The sequence below is a fragment of the Schistocerca serialis genome, chromosome 10, assembly GCF_023864345.2.
Source record: "Schistocerca serialis cubense isolate TAMUIC-IGC-003099 chromosome 10, iqSchSeri2.2, whole genome shotgun sequence".
Classification (NCBI taxonomy): domain Eukaryota; kingdom Metazoa; phylum Arthropoda; class Insecta; order Orthoptera; family Acrididae; genus Schistocerca; species Schistocerca serialis.
In genome coordinates this window covers 149,694,425-149,712,441 of record NC_064647.1, presented here as the reverse complement: position 1 = coordinate 149,712,441, position 18,017 = coordinate 149,694,425, and the positions used below count along the sequence as shown (strand labels likewise).

At 47.7% G+C, this 18,017-nt stretch overlaps 1 pseudogene; it reads right to left on the bottom strand.

The window, feature by feature from the left end:
* Positions 1 to 11,880: 11,880 nt before the first annotated feature.
* LOC126425371 (5S ribosomal RNA) lies at positions 11,881 to 11,998 on the bottom strand (annotated as a pseudogene).
* Positions 11,999 to 18,017: the final 6,019 nt, after the last annotated feature.

The window sequence follows — 18,017 nt, the reverse complement described above, 5'->3', positions numbered from 1 at the left end:
GAGCTTCCTCTTCTCTCTCTTGTCTTTCGGAGGAGGGTTTACTTGCTGGGAGGGCTTTCCTGACGCATTATCAGGAACAGACGAAGAGCGTGAAGCCCTTCGACCAGCAGCTGGCGGCTTCTTCAGCCACTGGCTAGTGTCTTGTGAGACACTGGTAAAGTCCTTGGAAGGGACTCCCCCAAGGGATCCCTTCCGAACAAGTGAGGCCAGAGGAGGCTGTTGCGACTCCGGCTGAGAAGCCGGAGAGGTCCGTCGCCTCTCCGGCTGAGCAGCCGGAGAGGACCGTCGCCTCTCTGGCTGAGCAGCCGGAGAGGGCCGTCGCCTCTCTGGCTGACAGGTGGGGACTGACGTCTCCGGTTGTTCGGGGCGCACTGCTCCCAAACTGGGTGTTTTGGGAGCAGTGGAAGAGGGAGAGGCCCCCACCTGTGGTGGGGCAGGCGTAACGTGACTGTTCGGTGGGCCAACTGTGACAGGAGTCTTTGCAGGAACTGGTGGCGGCAGTGTTACAGCAGCATAACTCCTCAACATAGGTGTGGGGTTGAGCCGTTCGAATTTCTTCCTCGTCTCTTGGTAAGTTAAACGGTCCAGGGTCTTAATTTCTTGTATCTTCCGCTCTCGTTGGTAGACTGCACAGTCTGGCGAGCAGGGAGAATGATGCTCCCCACAGTTAATGCAGGTGGGAGGCGGAGCACACGGAGCATTGTGATGCGAAGGTCGTCCACAATCTCGACACGTGAGGCTGGCAGTGCATCTGGAGGACATGTGTCCAAATTTCCAGCACTGGAAGCATCGCATAGGGGGCGGGACATAGGGCTTGACATCGCACCGGTAGATCATGACCTTGACCTTCTCAGACAAGCAGTCGCCCTCAAAGGCCAGGATGAAAGCACCGGTAGCGATCCTATTATCCTTGGGTCCCCTAAAGACACGACGAACGAAGTGTACACCCCGTCGTGCCAGGTTCTCCCGTAGCTCGTCATCAGACTGTAGCAGAAGATCTTTATGAAAGATAATCCCCTGGACCAAATTTAGTGACTTATGGGGAGTGACATTAACAGGTATGTCACCAAGCTTCTCACAGGCGAGTAACGCCCTTGACTGTGCAGAGGAAGCCGCTTGTATCAAAATGGCCCCACTCCGCATTTTGGAAAGAGATGCCACTTCCCCGAACTTATCTTCAAGATGGGTCACAAAGAACAGAGGCTTAGTCCCCAAAAATGAATCCCCATCAGTTCTGCTGCACACAAGGTATCGCGGTGAATATGGTTCCTGTCTGTTCGCAGCCCTGCGTCCCTCCCGGGGCGTGGCTAGGGAGGGGAACGATTTGGGGTTATATGCCACAGCGTTAAAGTCTACTTTACCGCGCTTAGAGACGTTGGTGGTCGTGCGACCACCGGATTGAGACTTTACCCGCTTCATTGCGGGATATCCGCCCCGATACCACCCACTCCGACCAGGGGCTCTCCCCACGGGCGCCACCCAGCCACAGCAAAGGCCACCTGGCAGGATGGCCGTTGCCGGGAGTCCTGATGCCCCAGAGAGACTGGCATCTACTCCTTGGCTTACGTGGGTAGGTGTCAGCTCAGGCATCGGCAGTACGATCCCTGTGTTGTCAGGGGGCTACAACCCAGAGGGTACGTGACGACCCCACCACAACGGGCTGGCTACCGTGCTGGATTTTGGGTGCCATGGGTAGTCCATAGTGATCGTGGGCGCAGATGGTGACGCACTAAGGGCGTAACTTACACAATCCATCAGGTGTGTATGCCCAAAATGAGGGATGGAGGGTGTAGTTACGACGCCAAGACGATAACGAGTGCCAAGGTCTTAGGGCACAGAGGACTCATGGTGCACCATGTAAGGTGTCCTTCCCCAAAAGGCTCGTACTTCTGTTGAATTTAGAAAAATGGAGGTCAAACCCCAATGGGGACCATCACATTAAAGGCCGAAACAGTTGAGACTCCTTTTAGTCGCCTCTTACGACAGGCAGGAATACCGCGGGCCTATTCTTACCCCCGAACCCGCGGGGGAGCATTCGCTATTTCTAGCTGAAACTTCTTACAGAACTCAATTAGTCTTTCTCGTCTATCATTCCTTGTCCCAAGCTCATATTCTCCTGTAACCTTTTCTTCTACTCCTTCCCCTACAACTGTTAGATTTTCATCCTTCTTTACATAGTTTATTACCCTTTCAATATCCTCATACACTCTATCTCTTCATCTTCAGCTTGCAACGTCAGCATATATACCTGAACTATCGTTGTCGGTCTTGTTTTGCTGTCGATTCTGATACGAACAACCCTGTCGCTGAACTGTTCACAGTAACGCACTCTCTGCCCTCCCTTCCTATTGGTAATGAATTCTAATCCCGTTATACCATTTTCTGCTGCTATTGATATTACCCTATACTCATCTGACCAGAAGTCCTTGTCTTCTTTCCATTTCACTTCACTGACCCCTATTATATCTATATTAGGGCTTTGCATTTCTCTTTCCAGATTTTCTAGCTTCCCTACCACATTCAAACTTCTGACTTCCCACGCCCCGCCCCTTGGAACGTTATCCTTTCGTTGATTATTCAATCATTTTCTCTTGGTCACCTTTCCCTACGCAGTTCCCTCCCGGAGATCCGAATGGGGGACTATTCCGGAATCTTTTGTCAATGCAGAGATCATCATGTCACTTTTTCAATTATAGACCACATGTCCTCCGGATACACGTTATGTTTCTTTAATGGAGTGGCTTCAATTACCTTCTGCATCCTCATGCCGTAGATCATTGCTGATTCTTCCCTCATTAGGGGGAGTTTCCCACACCAGGGACAACAGAGTGCCCTGAACCTCTGTCTGCTCCTCCACCTTCTATGAAAAGGCAGTTGGCAGGATGAGAATGACTTCTTATGCCGGAGGTCTTCGGCCACCAACGCTGGTTATTAATCAAAATGTAAGCGGTGGTGGGTTTCGAACATAATACCAATGCCGTTTTTGATTACTAATCAAATTTGATACCATTTTTTTTTTTTGGCACCTGACAGTCAAGCACATTACCTTTTCTTTAGTTGTGTATAAATTTTTTTTAGTGCTCTATCAACTTTTTTTTACCATTTATTTATTGGTATTCTATTTGTATACAAAATTTGGCAGTTCACAAACACTAAATAAAACGCATCCTCTAAAAATAAAAAAAATAAAAAAATTGTAAAACAAATCACAAATTTAAAGGAACATGGATGTTGGTTTTTTATTTATTTATTTATTTTCAATAAAGATCACTCTGTTAAAGGGAACATGTAGATCATTTCATGGTATAATATGTGCATTATATATTGAGTGGTGAGAGAAGCGTGAGGTTCATTATCAGCTGTCAAATGTGCACACCGACTGCACCCGGCACATCCCAACTGCGTGGGGGGTCGAGGAAGACTGCCTGAAGATAGTTGGCAAACGTTTTCCGATAGTGTGACCAACTATGAACCTCATTGCGGGCTTGCTGCAAGAAATACCAAAAGTCAAGTCGCGACTTGGCAGCATCCCCACAGAGGTACGCGATCGTCCAGCCTTTGATCCAGATGATCGACTGTGATTTAGTCGCCGGAAAGTATTCACTCTCCGGATGTAAGAAGGAGGCAGGTGTAATATGTTGCGGGGTCACACGGAGGTAGCAAGCTACCATCTGTCTTCCAAGGAGCCAGACGTCCTCCACTGCGATGTAAGTTAAGCGGTGATGGTCGTCATCCACTTGGCGACATTTCGGGCATAGTGGAGTGTCCACTAGTCTAAGTGCATGGAGCCGTTGGTTGGTGTTGAACTTACCACAGGCGACAGAGAACCACAGTGCCCGAACGAAGGTAGGAAGGAAATTTTGGTGCACATGTCTCCAAATCTTCGGCCAATGCATCCTGGGCTGTTTGAGTTCAATGACATTACGACTTAACCGTCGTAGCAGCCAAACATAAAAATCCTTCGCGAATGGCGGTCTCGTGCGCGGAAGCTCGTCTCTGATAAGTTCCACGATAAAAGTTGATAAATGCGCAAAATGTGGCGTAATGTTGCCCACCGCCACCGGAGGTGTGAGGGACGCTGGGACCAGGAGATCCAGTAGGCGGGATGTAAGGGAATCACGCCCGCTACGCCATTGCTTGTACATCGTGGCTAGAAGGAGCGCCGTCGCTCGGCAGTGAACATTCGTAAGTCCGAGTCCCCCCTTGTCCGTAGGGAGCGTGAGCGTTGCGTATCGCACCTTAAGGGGCGACCCAATCATCACAAAATAGCCTAGTGCTGATTGAAGTCGACGTCCGAGCGTGAGTGGTAGGGGCAGGATCTGCGAAATATGCACCAATCGAGAAACCACATAAGTTTTCAGATACTCGACTCGCTCCAAAGGATCAAGGCGCCATAGGAGATGTTGCCGGACCATGGTACGTGTTGTCTGTAAAATACTTCTGTAGTTAACTGCCGCAGTATGTTTTACAGATGAGGTAAAGTCTATGCCGAGATAGCGGGATCGTTGCACATAAGGAAACGGACTGATTTCTTCTGGCGTAAAGCCCCTTCCAGCCAGCATTGCCGCCGATTTATTCATGTTCACTGCACTACCGGCCGTCACACTGTGGTCTAACAACAGTTCAAGGACCGTCTTCACCCCTTCCTCAGAACGAACGAGCAGCAGAAGGTCGTCCGCATAGGCACGACATTTGAAGGTGTTGCCCCGTAGTTCCATCCCAGAAAGAGAATTTGTTAGCCTCCCAATTAATGGCTCCAACGCTATCGCGAACAGCAGCATCGAAAGAGGACAGCCCTGGCGAATAGATCGTCGAATTTGAATGAGCCCTGCTATACGCCCATTAACCTGTACCAAGGATTGTGCGCCCCTATAACTCCTTCTAATGAGACCAGTAAAACGGTCTGGAAATCCCATTTGTTCCAGTACAGCGTACAGAGAGTTGTGGCGCACCTTATCAAAAGCACTGTCGAAATCAACAGCCACCATCGCCGCTTTAAGCCGGCACTCCTCCGCCAGCGCTATCACATCACGGTATTCGCCAGTAGGTGTTTGCACATTCACCGATCCACCCGGTGTCGTCTGTTCTGGAGAGAGAACGCTACGAATTAACATACGACATCGGGACGCTAGCAACCGTGCAAAGATCTTATAGTCGGCATTAAGCAGGGTGATGGGGCGATAATGTGTAATCGTAATTCCTGGCTTCGGTTTAAGTACTGGCACCAAGAGGCCTTCCATAAAAGCCGGTGGAATAGGCGCATCGGAATTTAACATCTCGTTGTACATTTCCATCCATCGCGGTGCCATTTCGTTGCGAAATTCTCGATAAAATTCAGCAGGAAGTCCATCAATGCCTGGGGACCGATTCAACACACCTTGTGCGATCGCATCATGTACTTCCTCAGAGCTAATGGCTTCCAGTAAGATTCCCGCGGCTTCCACCGTATGTGTACGGGAGACGTACGTGGCTATACGGTCGAGGTCATCAACAGGGGCTGCTTCTTCCCGATAGGTGTGTTGGTAATGGTCGACGAATGCAGAGACAATGTCCGCTTGACGCGTCACTCTTCGGTCTTCGCGGGTAATTAATTCCCGTACCAAAACGCGTCGTCGGTCCTTTCGTTCATTCACGACGTGGTGCATGGAAAGAATCTCGCGCCTTATCGCATCGTGACATCTGGCGCGCACCATGGTTCCCTGAATATGTCCGAGCTAAAGCCACTAGTTTAGCTTTTATCCTTTTGCGTTCGATCCAGATGTCCTGTCCCGGCGGACCATCATCCAGGTCGCGCAGTGCTGCAAAATAAAAGTCGGTCGTACGGCGGCGCCATCCTGCCATCTCCCTGATATATGAGATGAACGTACGGCGAAGCGCCGGTTTAGCACAAGTCAGCCACCAATCAAGCATCGTCGCATACCTTCCAACCCTTCGCTCGCACATCGTCCATGTCTCAAGGATCCGTTGACGGCATTCAGGATCATGTAGATGTTGAATGTTTAGTTTCCACGGGGCTTACTGTTCCACACCTCTCTACGGGGAAGAAGCACCGTACAGATGTAAGCGCTGTGATCGGAAAATGCCAATGGCCAGAGTTCCGCGTCCTGGACGTCATTTACATGAGCCCGTGGATATAAATGCGATCTAATCTGCTCGCCGAGTGACTTGTCACATAGGTGCATCTCCATGTCGTAATTCCCACGTGTCACTAAGTACAAGGTCGTTGACAACGATTCGCAACTCCTGGCTGATGTTTGCTTGAGGCCATTGGTCTTTCTGGCTGAGAACACAGTTGAAATCTCCACCAATTATTACACATTCATAACGTCCATGGAATAGTGGGTCAATGTCTTCTGCATAAAATCTCGCCCTTTCCCGCCGCCGATTAATTCCCGACGGTGCATAAAGATTGATGATGCGTGTCCCAAACGTCGTGAAAGCCATTCCCCTGGCCGACGGAAGATAACACACGTTTTCCACTGGGAAGCCATCTCACACGTAAACTGCCATCCCACTCCCATTGTGATCTCCATGTGACGAATAGGATTGGTAGCCTGCGATGAATGGGAGTGCAGCTATGTGGACTTCCTGCAGCAAAGCAATATCCACATCAGATGCCCAAATCGTTTCCTTCAGTAGGTGTATTGTGGCCGGTGAAAGCACATTTATATTTAATGTCGCAATACGGTTCGCATGGCGTTGAATCCCACTCTGTCGAGGCGCAACAACATCTCCCTGCATCGGCGCTGGGGCCTGAGTTAGAAAACGTTCTCTCGCCCCTCTCCCTTCACCTTCAGCAATTATTAGGCCGTCTTCGTTAGTGCCGGCTGCCTCTGTATGACGTCCGGCGCCTCCTCAATATCGTCATACCACATCTTTTCAGGCAGTGATATATTCGTGTCCGTAGCCACAACATCTGCGTCTGGGGAGCGAACCTGCTGTGATTCCTCTTCAGCATCACCACGCCCCGGTACCGGCAATGTGACAGACCGCTGCGGGTCTGATCGAACAGTTTCCATTGCCTCATCCTGTTTCGTAGAGGCTGTTGTGTCGTCTTGGTCCACAGGCACATTGTCGTCGGGGCAAGGGGAGTCATCCCGAGGAGATGTCGTGCGACGACGCCGTTTCCTCCTTTTCGGGGAACGTTGTTTGCGTGATCTTCCTTCCGTGTCCTCAGATTGCAGGGAATCACGGCTGCCCGACAGAAAAGCATCCGTAGGAACTGAAAGTGTTTCGAGTCCCATCGTTGTACTTGGCGGGAGTTCGGTCGAAACTGATGTTGTCGTCACAGAGTGCGTTCCAGACGGAACAGCATCCGTAGTGGCTGGAACTGCTTCGTGTACTATCGGTGTGCTTGGTGGGAGTTCGGTCTCATCTGATGTTGTCCCCGTAGATTGTATGCTCGATGGAGCGGCATCCTCTGTCATCTCGACGTCTGCTACAAGGTTTCTAAGAGTGCCATCTTGATCTTCCACCGGTGCTGTGTCCTTTCGGTCATCAGCAGACGCAGTAACGGCTTTGGCATAGGTGATCGGTAGTACTGTCATCGCCGGCGACGGCTCCCGCACATCTGAAGGCAGTTGCGTAATCCACCGTTGCATACAGTTCGACCTGAGGTGTCCCTCCTGGCCACAGCCAGAACATGTACGTGGTTGATCATCGTAAATCACCACCGCCCGACAACCACCAGTTGTCAGATAGGACGGTACATGCTTCTGAAGATCAATAGTGATCAGTCGCACTCCCTTAAGAACGGGGTACGTGGCGAATTGTGTCCAGTGTTCTGCCGTGTGACCATGTACCGTGCCGCATGGCTTAAAAGCCTCGATAACTTCGTCAGCCGGGAGCTCAAATGGCAGCTCAAAAACACGTGTTGACCATACACCCAGACCAGCATGTTCTACAGTTACCGTGCCGACATTCCCGTCACTATGGCAAAATCGGAGACCTGCTTTCGTCGCCTGTAGAATTCTCTCACACACCGCGTCATTTACCATCTTAACATATGCAGTGGAACTAATGATGGACGGGTGAATTCCGACAATATCGTTTGGCGGTATCTTGACTTCCTCTCGAATGAATCGTTCCACTGCTAAAGCCTTTGGTCGTTCGTAGTCTTTGCAGAAATTGAATCGTAATGTAGTTTTCCTGTACTTGTTCGCCATGATCGTTGTTACTAGCTCCCGCGCAGACTAAGTCCACAACTAAACAAACACTCGCACACGCCGCACAGGCGTAAACATCGGACCTCCGCTTCGCACGGCCGCTAGCGCCGAACTTGAGAATGACTTCTTATGCCGGAAGTCTTCGGCCGCCAACGCTGGTTATTAATCAAAACGTAAGCGGTGACGGGTTTCGAACATGATACTAATGACGTTTTTGATTACTAATCAAATATGATACCATTAGACCTATGGAGTCATTATATCTGACCGAATGCATTTTACTGTTTAAAGTATTTGGGAAAGGGTCTCGGTTCGGCGGTATTTAATGTGGAAATTGTTATTTGATACTAACATTACTCCCCTTTCACAGTGCCTTGTCCTTACACTAAACACGTTGGCCTGTGTCTATCGAATTGCGATGGAATTGGCCAGTGATGTAGCCGGAAATAATTCTTTGGTCCATCTTCCACAGCACGATCACAAAATCGAACAAACTCCTGGACGTACAGAACTGTAATTTATGCATAAAGTCGAATATTCCAGAACATATTTCTCGTAAACAAATAATATCGCTGAATTTTTTAGAACATTATTTTTTTTTCTTTATTGTGATTTCATTCCCCTGCCCCATATGGGCAGAGGATGGCTGTCAGCGGCACAATCCACCGCTCTTCAGCCGAGTGGCATGACAACTTAAAATAAGAATAAAATGTTACATACATAGGGCGATAAAGGAGAACTTAAAACAGAATAACGGGAGAAAATGGAGGTAAAAAATATAGACTAACATGGACAAGTTCATGGAGGACAGTTTTAAAAAAAAGTCACCCAGAAAGTTAAAAAAAAAAAAACACAGTTGGCGATTCTTCAAAACTCAGAGAAGGCACTGAATGGACATACACACGTTAAAATTCGGCCACAGTAGTAAAAACACTCCAGAACAACACACTTAAAACCCACTTGAAGTACACACGACGAAGAATAAAACTGCCATGCGGGACCTGCCGAGGGAAAGGGCAGAGAGGATGGAAAAGGGGCAGCAGGGGAGGCGGCGGGATGAAGAGAGGAAGGGCATCAGTGGGTACACGAAGAGGTGGGAGACACGTGGGGCGGGAGATGAAGAGGGCAGGAGGGAGTACAGAGACACTGAAAGGAGGCACAAGAGAGGGAGTGGGAGTGGGAGGGGGAAGCCGCTCAGGAGGAGGGAGGGGGAGGAGAGGGAGCCCTGAGGAGGAGGCAGGAAGATGGGGTTAGAGTTGGTAGGAAGGGTAGATGTCAGGGCGAAGCTCATCATCCGGGAGGGGTAGACGGTGGAAGTTGCGTTTGGAAAGGAGATGAAGGGTGTGGAGATGGAGAGAGGGTGGGACAGAACGGTAAAGGCGTGGCAACTGGTTGGGGGTGGAGAGGAAGGGAGACACCAGGGGGTGAGGGGGATCAAGGTGGCGGACAATATATAGTGTGCGGATGTGTTCAAGGAAAAGGAGAAGGTGGGGGAAGGGGATGAGGTCGTAGAGGATGCACGTGGGAGACGGAAGGCGGATGCGGAAGGCGAGGCGGAGCGCATGGCGTTCGAGGATTTGGAGGGCTTTATAGAACCAGGGAGGGGCGGTAGAACATTATTCTACAGATGACTGATAAAAGTAGCGCTAATGTCTAGAATCTTACGATAACGCATCGTACCAAAAGGGACACGTTTTCGATAAATCATCAATGTGTCAATGCACTGGAACAGCATACTTTCATAGCACGCAAATTATAGGAACACAGGGTGAACACTAATAAAACCGACAAATTGCAGGTAGAGATTCCTGGCTGGAAATTGAGATAAAAGGGTCCTATGAACATACACCCGGAAATGCATCGTTGCCACTGGTAGATGGCGCTGACGAAAGTCTCTCTGACCACGTGCTGTGTGTTTCTTGTGTGTTACAAGCTGTGGTCGAGATGGCTATACCGAAACAAGTAGTGTCACAGACACCAGCCACAACACACAACACTTCAAGCCCCCTTAGGGCATTTGTTTGATCATGGGTCTTTTCAGACAGACGAACGTGCAGGGAGGCAGTGGACTGTGCATTCATCAGATTTGGTGGACAGGATTCTACAGGATATTAAGACAAACCCTAGTACATGCTCCAGGCAAGTGGCCCACCGACAAGGTGTCAGCTGAAGTACGATTATATGTATCCTGCAGGACAACAGTTACTATCCCTAGCACCAGCCACAAGCCCACTTGCTTAGCTGAGTGGTAACGTGTTTGCCTACTATGCTGCAGACCCGGGTTCGATTACCTCATCTCATCACCACCAACGCGCAAGTCAGCCAATGCGGAATCATCTGAACTAAGACTGGCAACCTGGCGGCCGAACTTCCCAGATGAGGCCTTCCGGCCAACAATGCCACAAAATCATTTCATTTTTACCAGCAACGAGTGGAAGGATTATCAGCAGCGGATTTCCCTCTACGGGAAGGATTTTGTCAATGATTTTTGCACCAGACCATCACAGTTATGGGATCTTTCTCATCAGTCCTCTTTACCGACATGTGAACGCGTGCATCGCATCCCATGGAGGTCACTTTGAACATATGTTGGAACTAGGATGTGATGCAGCTCTGTACTGCGTTCGAGAAAACTGCTCATTTCCTGGTAGATGTTCATAGGACCTTTTTTCCTCTATTTTCAGTCAGGAATCCGTCCCTACAGTTTGTCGGTTTTATAAATGTTCACCCTGTAATACGTGTAATACGAAAAACGAAGAGCACCAAATACAGAAAGACTATAACCACCAAAAGATCGTATATCGTCGTTTCATTCTTGCAAATCGTAACAAAAAATACGCGTTTTCGAGAGATCCAGAATATGCCTGTGCTTTGAGATACTGTATCTTCGTAGCAGTTTAGGTTCAAGATGAAAACGACAAGAGATGGATCTCAGTTGCAAACGACGTAATGCAGTGACGTAGAAAGTGATCTTGTGGTGACTGGTCACGTTCCCTTTCCACGCAGTAAAAATATGGCGGCTCTGTTTCCGCCTTTGGTGCTTCGCAATGATCTGCAGGGTGAAATTCCACTTTGTGGCGTCACAAAAGTACTCCAGTCCCACGTCCACATTTGCTTTCAAGTACCAATGAGGAGTGGGGAGGGGGGAGGGGTGGGAGCCTTACTGTACGTTGCGCTGCATTCTTGGGAAGCAGCTGTCCCTTACTTCATCCTCACTTCCTTTTCCAGTCGCAAATGCTGCGCTCGAAGAAAGAATGTCGATAGCGTCTCGTACAACCTCGGACCCCTCTAATTTTCAAGCCATAGTCTTTTCGTAAGAAATACGTATGGGGAAGCAAACTGTAGGTCGACCCTTCTACCAACATACGCTTCCAGGATTTTTAAAGTACTTCATCACGAAGCAGGCAGTCCCGAAAACTAGGAAAATATTTTCAGCTCAAATTAAATCAAAATTAGTGTTTAGTTTGTCAAATGAATATTAAAATACTAAAAAAAAAAAAAAAAATATCTCCTCCCGAACAGGCCATGAAGGCGTAAAGCTACCGACCGGCGGCCGTGTCATCCTCACCCATGGGCGTCACTGGATGCGGATATGAAGGGGCATGTGGTCAGCACACCGCTCTCCCGGCCGTATGTCAGTTTCCGAGACCGGAGCCGTTACTTCTCAACCAAGTAGAACCTCAGTTTGCCTCACGAGGGCTGAGTGCACCCCGATGACCAACAGCGCTCTGCAGACCGGATGGTCACCCATCCAAGTTCTAGCCCAGCTCGACAGCGCTTAACTTCGGTGATCTGACGGGAACCGGTGTTACCACTGCGGCAAGGCCGTTGGCCTGTCAAATGTATATTACTGTGTTGTAATTGAACATGGCACAAACAATGAACACTCCAAGCATCTCGAGCAAGCTACGTTGTTAGATGACATCAATCTTTCTGGGGTGTATGCGACCTGCGACCACCGAGGTGATGTGACTTTCATACTCTATTTGCCTAACCGATTTCTTACTTACTGGTGTTCTCAGTAGCTCTCGTGACATGTGGTTCAAATGGCTCTGAGCACTGTGCGACTTAACTTCTGAGGTCATCAGTCGCCTATAACTTACAAGTAATTAAACCTAACTAACCTACGGACACCACACACATCCATGCCCGAGACATGATTCGAACCTGCGACCGTAGCGGTCGCCGGGTTCCAGACTGTAGCGCCTAGAACCGCACGGCCACTCCGGCCGGTCGTGACATGTAGAACACGTACCATCATTTCATAACTGCAACACCAAATCGGATACGTCCATCATCTTGGCTGCACCTCTGCGTAGCACTAAATCTTTCCCCATCACCTTGTCCACTCCACACAACTCTAGAACATTTTATGAATCTGGAACAAACCATTCTGGAATCTGTGTTTTATCCCAAACGGCTCAGCATTCTAGAGGAGACTAAATCTTTACCTGTTATCATAGGCGTAGCTTCCCTCTCGGTATATCCCGGTCGTATTCCTTCCGCCCAGCGGTGAAAATGGTTCAAATGGCTCTGTGCACTATGGAACAACATTTGAGGTCATCAGTCCCCTAGAACTTAGAACTACTTAAACCTAACCAACCTAAGGACATCACACACATCCATGCCCGAGGCAGGATTCGAACTTGCGACCGTAGCGGTCTCGCGGTTCCAGACTGTAGCGCCTAGAACCTCACGGCCACTCCGGCCGGCTCCCAACAGTGAATCCGTCACTTCCTACTTCTCTGTTTTCCTTCCATTTCATCTGCTAAACGTATGGTGTCGCTTCTCGCTCTTCCTCTGACAAGTGAACTCCTTTCTCACATTTGATTCCTTCTGTGCTGTTATCACACATTCGTGAGCCGTGGTAAAAATTGTTGTTTTGAAGAGCGCGCCTCAGCGCGTAGTGTGAAGCAGTCGACCTCCGTTTCTGGCGTTAGCGCAGTTGTGTCTCCCTCTGTTGGGAAAGGGGAAAGGTTGCTTGTTTACGCGCACTTAAGGGGCGCTATGAGCTCGCCAGTCGGTCAGTCTGGGGTCAGTCTGGGGCAGTCTCTCGTCCCCAGCTTGCTAGCCTGTTTCTCGTCTGAATTTGTGAGGCAGTTACTGTCTGTCTGTCGTCCGGAGTGCTAGTATGTCTTTCGTTCGGATCAACCTTTAAAGCCGGGTAAATGAGAGTCTTCCCACTCCGCCAGTAAGAGAACTGAGCTAGTGGTCGCCCGGTCGGGGCTTAGTTCCTGCATCTGAGTCTGCGCGTTAGGCCGCCAGTCTGCTCGCGTTTGCTCAGGCAATGGTCATTGGCGGTTAGTTGGTCCGTCGCGTACTGAGACACGAGATGACTTGCCCGTCTTGAGCGTCGGCGCATGTGAGGTCGCCATGTGAGTCCAGTGGGCCGCGGCGTATAGCTTTTCCTGGTGCAGGGATGTCATTTTGCCAGTGGGCGTGTTTCCTCTGCGTGGTTGGGTCCGAGCCAGTATTTCCGCCGTCGTGAGTCTGGAAGTGAGTGGGAGACACACCAGCAGTGCAGTCGCGACGGAGCAGCAGTCGCGGATGGATCAGCGAGCAGTCAGTCGGTTGGCGCGGACCAGTAGAGACGGGAGATTGGCGCGCCTTCCTGCGTCCGTTGAAGCGGCTGGCAGCGGACGGTTCGTGAGAGCGATTTGGGGGTGCTGCACCAGGTCTTCTCGAGAAATCGCAGTTTATTAGAAGTTAAGTGATTGGTGATACGTTTTGTGATTTACGCTTGTTAAATTTTACTTGTTTTCTTGGTCAGTCTCTCGTCCCCAGCTTGCTCGTCTGTCTCTCGTCCGCATTTGTCAGGCAGTTAGTGTCTGTCCGTCGTTCGGAGCTGCCTCTGTCATGAAACTTCCTGGCAGATTAAAACTGTGTGCCCGACCGAGACTCGAACTCGGGACCTTTGCCTTTCGCGGGCAAGTGCTCTAACCGAGCTACCAAAGCACGACTCACGCCCGGTACTCACAGCTTTACTTCTGCCAGTACCTCGTCTCCTACCTTCCAAACTTTACAGAAGCTCTCCTGCGAACCTTGCATAGCTAGCACTCCTGAAAGAAAGGATATTGCGGAGACATGGCTTAGCCACAGCCTGGGGGATGTTTCCAGAATGAGATTTTCACTCTGCAGCGGAGTGTGCGCTGATATGAAACTTCCTGGCAGATTAAAACTGTGTGCCCGACCGAGACTCGAACTCGGGACCTTTCCCCCAGGCTGTGGCTAAGCCATGTCTCCGCAATATCCTTTCTTTCAGGAGTGCTAGTTCTGCAAGGTTCGCAGGAGAGCTTCTGTAAAGTTTGGAAGGTAGGAGGCGAGGTACTGGCAGAAGTAAAGCTGTGAGTACCGGGCGTGAGTCGTGCTTCGGTAGCTCAGTTGGTAGAGCACTTGCCCGCGAAAGGCAAAGGTCCCGAGTTCGAGTCTCGGTCGAGCACACGGTTTTAATCTGCCAGGAAGTTTCATATCAGCGCACACTCCGCTGCTGAGTGAAAATCTCATTCTGCCTCTGTCATGTTTGTCGGATTCGTTGTGTTAACGAATTTATTACTTGAAGTGTAACGGCCTAATTCCTGAAATATGTTTTTATCTTGCCTATCATCTTGAGAGGTGGTTATGTGTACTATAGAGCATGTTTGGCCAACCTTGTATAATTTTATGTAAGATTGCATTTCATGGGCTTTTATTTAAATGGTCACTTTAGTATATAAAGTTGCCACCCTTCCACCGTAAGACTTTTCTTAGAAGTTAAAATCAAGTTGCACCTTCGGTGGCAAGGTTAATCTTTTAATTTTACTGTTTTGTACCATTTCCATCCCTCCTACAGGTTGCATAGTTTGTGTACTTGTGTGAATTGTTAAAACTTTAACTTTTAAGGTAATGTGGTGTGTTGCAGATGTGCGCCTGTGTAGTCTTTCAGAGGTTGTTGTGAGCGGTCGTGACTACGGCCGTGTCAAAAGTGAGCGGCAAGGTTCTCAGCCCGAAAGCTCATACACTCAAAAATTTGTTTCTTTCTGCCTCTGAATAAATTGTAACTTGATATTTAGAGGGTACGTTCTGCTTATAATTTTAAATCTGTTTCAAGAAAAAAAGCTTTTAGGAATAAAATTCCCATTTGTTAAAAGCAATTTCATTTTGATTTCATCAGTTACTCCCTGGCAACTACTTCCACGATCACATAGTGTGATTAAATGTGTTAATGTTCTTGATGAATCGATAGTAAATAAAACAAATTCTTAAGAAAAGTTTTGAAAGTACATTCACGGTTCAGTGATTGTAAGATATCGCATGAAATCAGCGAAAGGAATCACTCGCGAGTTCCAAAGTGCTGCCAGCAGTCCAGCTAACACAAAGTAGGGAACTGAAAAGAACGGCGCACGATGATTGAGGAGCTCTTCATAAGCAACACATTGCTGTAGTCATTGTTAACTGACGCTTGATATTGTGTAAAGAGCGACACAGCAAACAGTTGATGATTGGGAACGAGTGATTTACAGTGAAGAAACACGCTTCACACCGTGTAAGAGGGAAAGAAGTAAAGTATGAAGTCGTCGGATCCCTCTACCTTCCCCAAGTAGCCAGTCAGCATCCAAAACATGTGGATTTGTTACTTTTTTCCCAACACTATGTGTGTATCAAAGACATATTGCACTTACTATACTCACAATTGAGTAAACACCATAGTCCAATTCATTATTGTTCCATTATCATTATTATGTAGTATTCTGCCTAGTGGTAGGACCATGTCTTCGTACGGAGAATGTGTGGTTCCACTGTTCCCTGTCTTCAGCTTCTTCCTTCAGTCTGTTGTATCTCCTTCCATCTTTCAAGTCGTCCAGATGTTGAATTCTTCTTGTTCCTCGTCCTGCGTTTCCTCTATGTTTCCCTTGTAAGACGTGTATATTTCTATTGTCTATTGTCAAACCACAATTTATGAAAGATGTTTATATTTTATTAATAGTATTAAGTAGGAATAATTAATATTTGTCATCCTGGAAATAATTTTCGTAGCAGGGAATGTCTGCACCAAAGTATTGTTGGCAGGAGAGACCGCACATTGATATTTTAAAAAGGGCGGCAGAGACAGCGTATGGATACATTTTAAGAAAAGAGCGGAAAAACCGCGCATTGATACATTTTGTAATGGTAGCAGGGATTGTCTGCACCAGAAAGCATTGTTGGCAGGAGAGACCGCACTTAAGCGTTCGTAGGAAGTCAGTAGCAAGCGAGAAGTGAAGCGAGTCGGTAACACGTCTGAAGCGAGAGGTTGCAAGGAGCGGTGTGCCTGCCAGCCACCAGCTATGATTTACAAGAGATTATAAACGGATGTACAGAGACATCAACTAACTATTATCATAAGAGGAATTAATATTATTGAATTATTTTCTTTGCGAAACTCAACACTACTGAAAGTATGTTTGCGCAATGCTAGTTGTAAGATTATTGTAAAAAGTAAGTCCCATTTGAACGTTTGTAAAATCATTTCATTACCAGCAGCAAATATTTGAAGAAACGTTTTCAGAATATAATTAATTTTTGCCAGCAATGTTGCATTACTGATTATAATCCATCCCAAAAACCATCAACGTAAAACTTTGGAAAAATTTTATTGTTGTCAAGAAAAAGTGTAACTATGAATTACGTAACTTCAGTCAAATTAATTAAAGAATAACGTCAGATTTGCTATTAAAGAATAACGTCAGCTTTGGTAATAAATACAGCCACTTTATTATGACGTCCCACCAGCTGTTAATAGAGTATAGTAAACCAGAGTAAGTGTATTCATATCGCAGTTCGATGTAGCAGTCAGATGGCGATCCAGTAACAGTAAAAAAAGTAAGGAACAGTTTTGGGTTATTGCAGATAGCGACTGAGGGCCACGACGACGACACATTCTATGTTTCGTCGAAATAATCAGAAAATCACTTTTAATAAGCAGCAACTAAATTTGTATGCGAAGATTGAAAAAGAGAATAAATTTCAAAGGAAAGATTTCATTTGTTATTATTAAGCAAGAGATAGAAATCCTAAGGAAAGGTTTCATAGGTTATTGTAGAAGGAAAAGTTGCGTAACAACAACAAAAAATAGATATAGAGGAGACGGGAAGGTTTCACCCTTCGATGACATCATGTATGAGTCCCTCGTGTCTAAGTACATTTCCAATTCAGTTGGCATTTCTCTGAAGAATTGTACTCAGAATACTTCTCTTCTCTCCTACTCTTCGCAGTACATCCTCATTTTTCATGCGATCTGTCCACTTGATCTTTTCCATTCTCCTCCAGCACCACATTTCAAAGCTCTCTAAGTATTTTTTCTCCTTCTTTCTCATAGTCCATGTCTCTGCTCCATACAGTGCAATGCTCCAAATGTAGCACTTTATCAGTTTTTTCCTCAATGCCAAACTCAACTTGCTGGTCAGCAGAGTCCTTTTCTTGTTGAAAGCAGCTTTGGCCATGGCAATTCTTGCTCGGATTTCGTTGGTGCAGTGGGCATCCTTTGTAATAAAACTTCCCAGGTACTTGAACTGATTCACATTTTCCAGTTCCCGATTGTCAACAGTTATCTTCAAGTGTTACGTTTTGATATGCGTATCACTTGATTTTTCGATGTTGATTTCCAAGCCGTATTTTCTTCCCGTTCCAACAAATTGTTCATCATGTGTTGCAGCTGTCTCTGATTTTTGGCGAGCACTACCAGATCGTCTGCATACTTGATGGTGTTGATGAGACGTCCTCCTACTTTGAAGTTTCCGCATCCTTTCAGCGCTTCCCTCGCTAGCATTTATCCATACAGGTTGAAGAGACTTATCTCATTCCCCGTCCTATTTCCACACTGTTCGTTTCTCCATA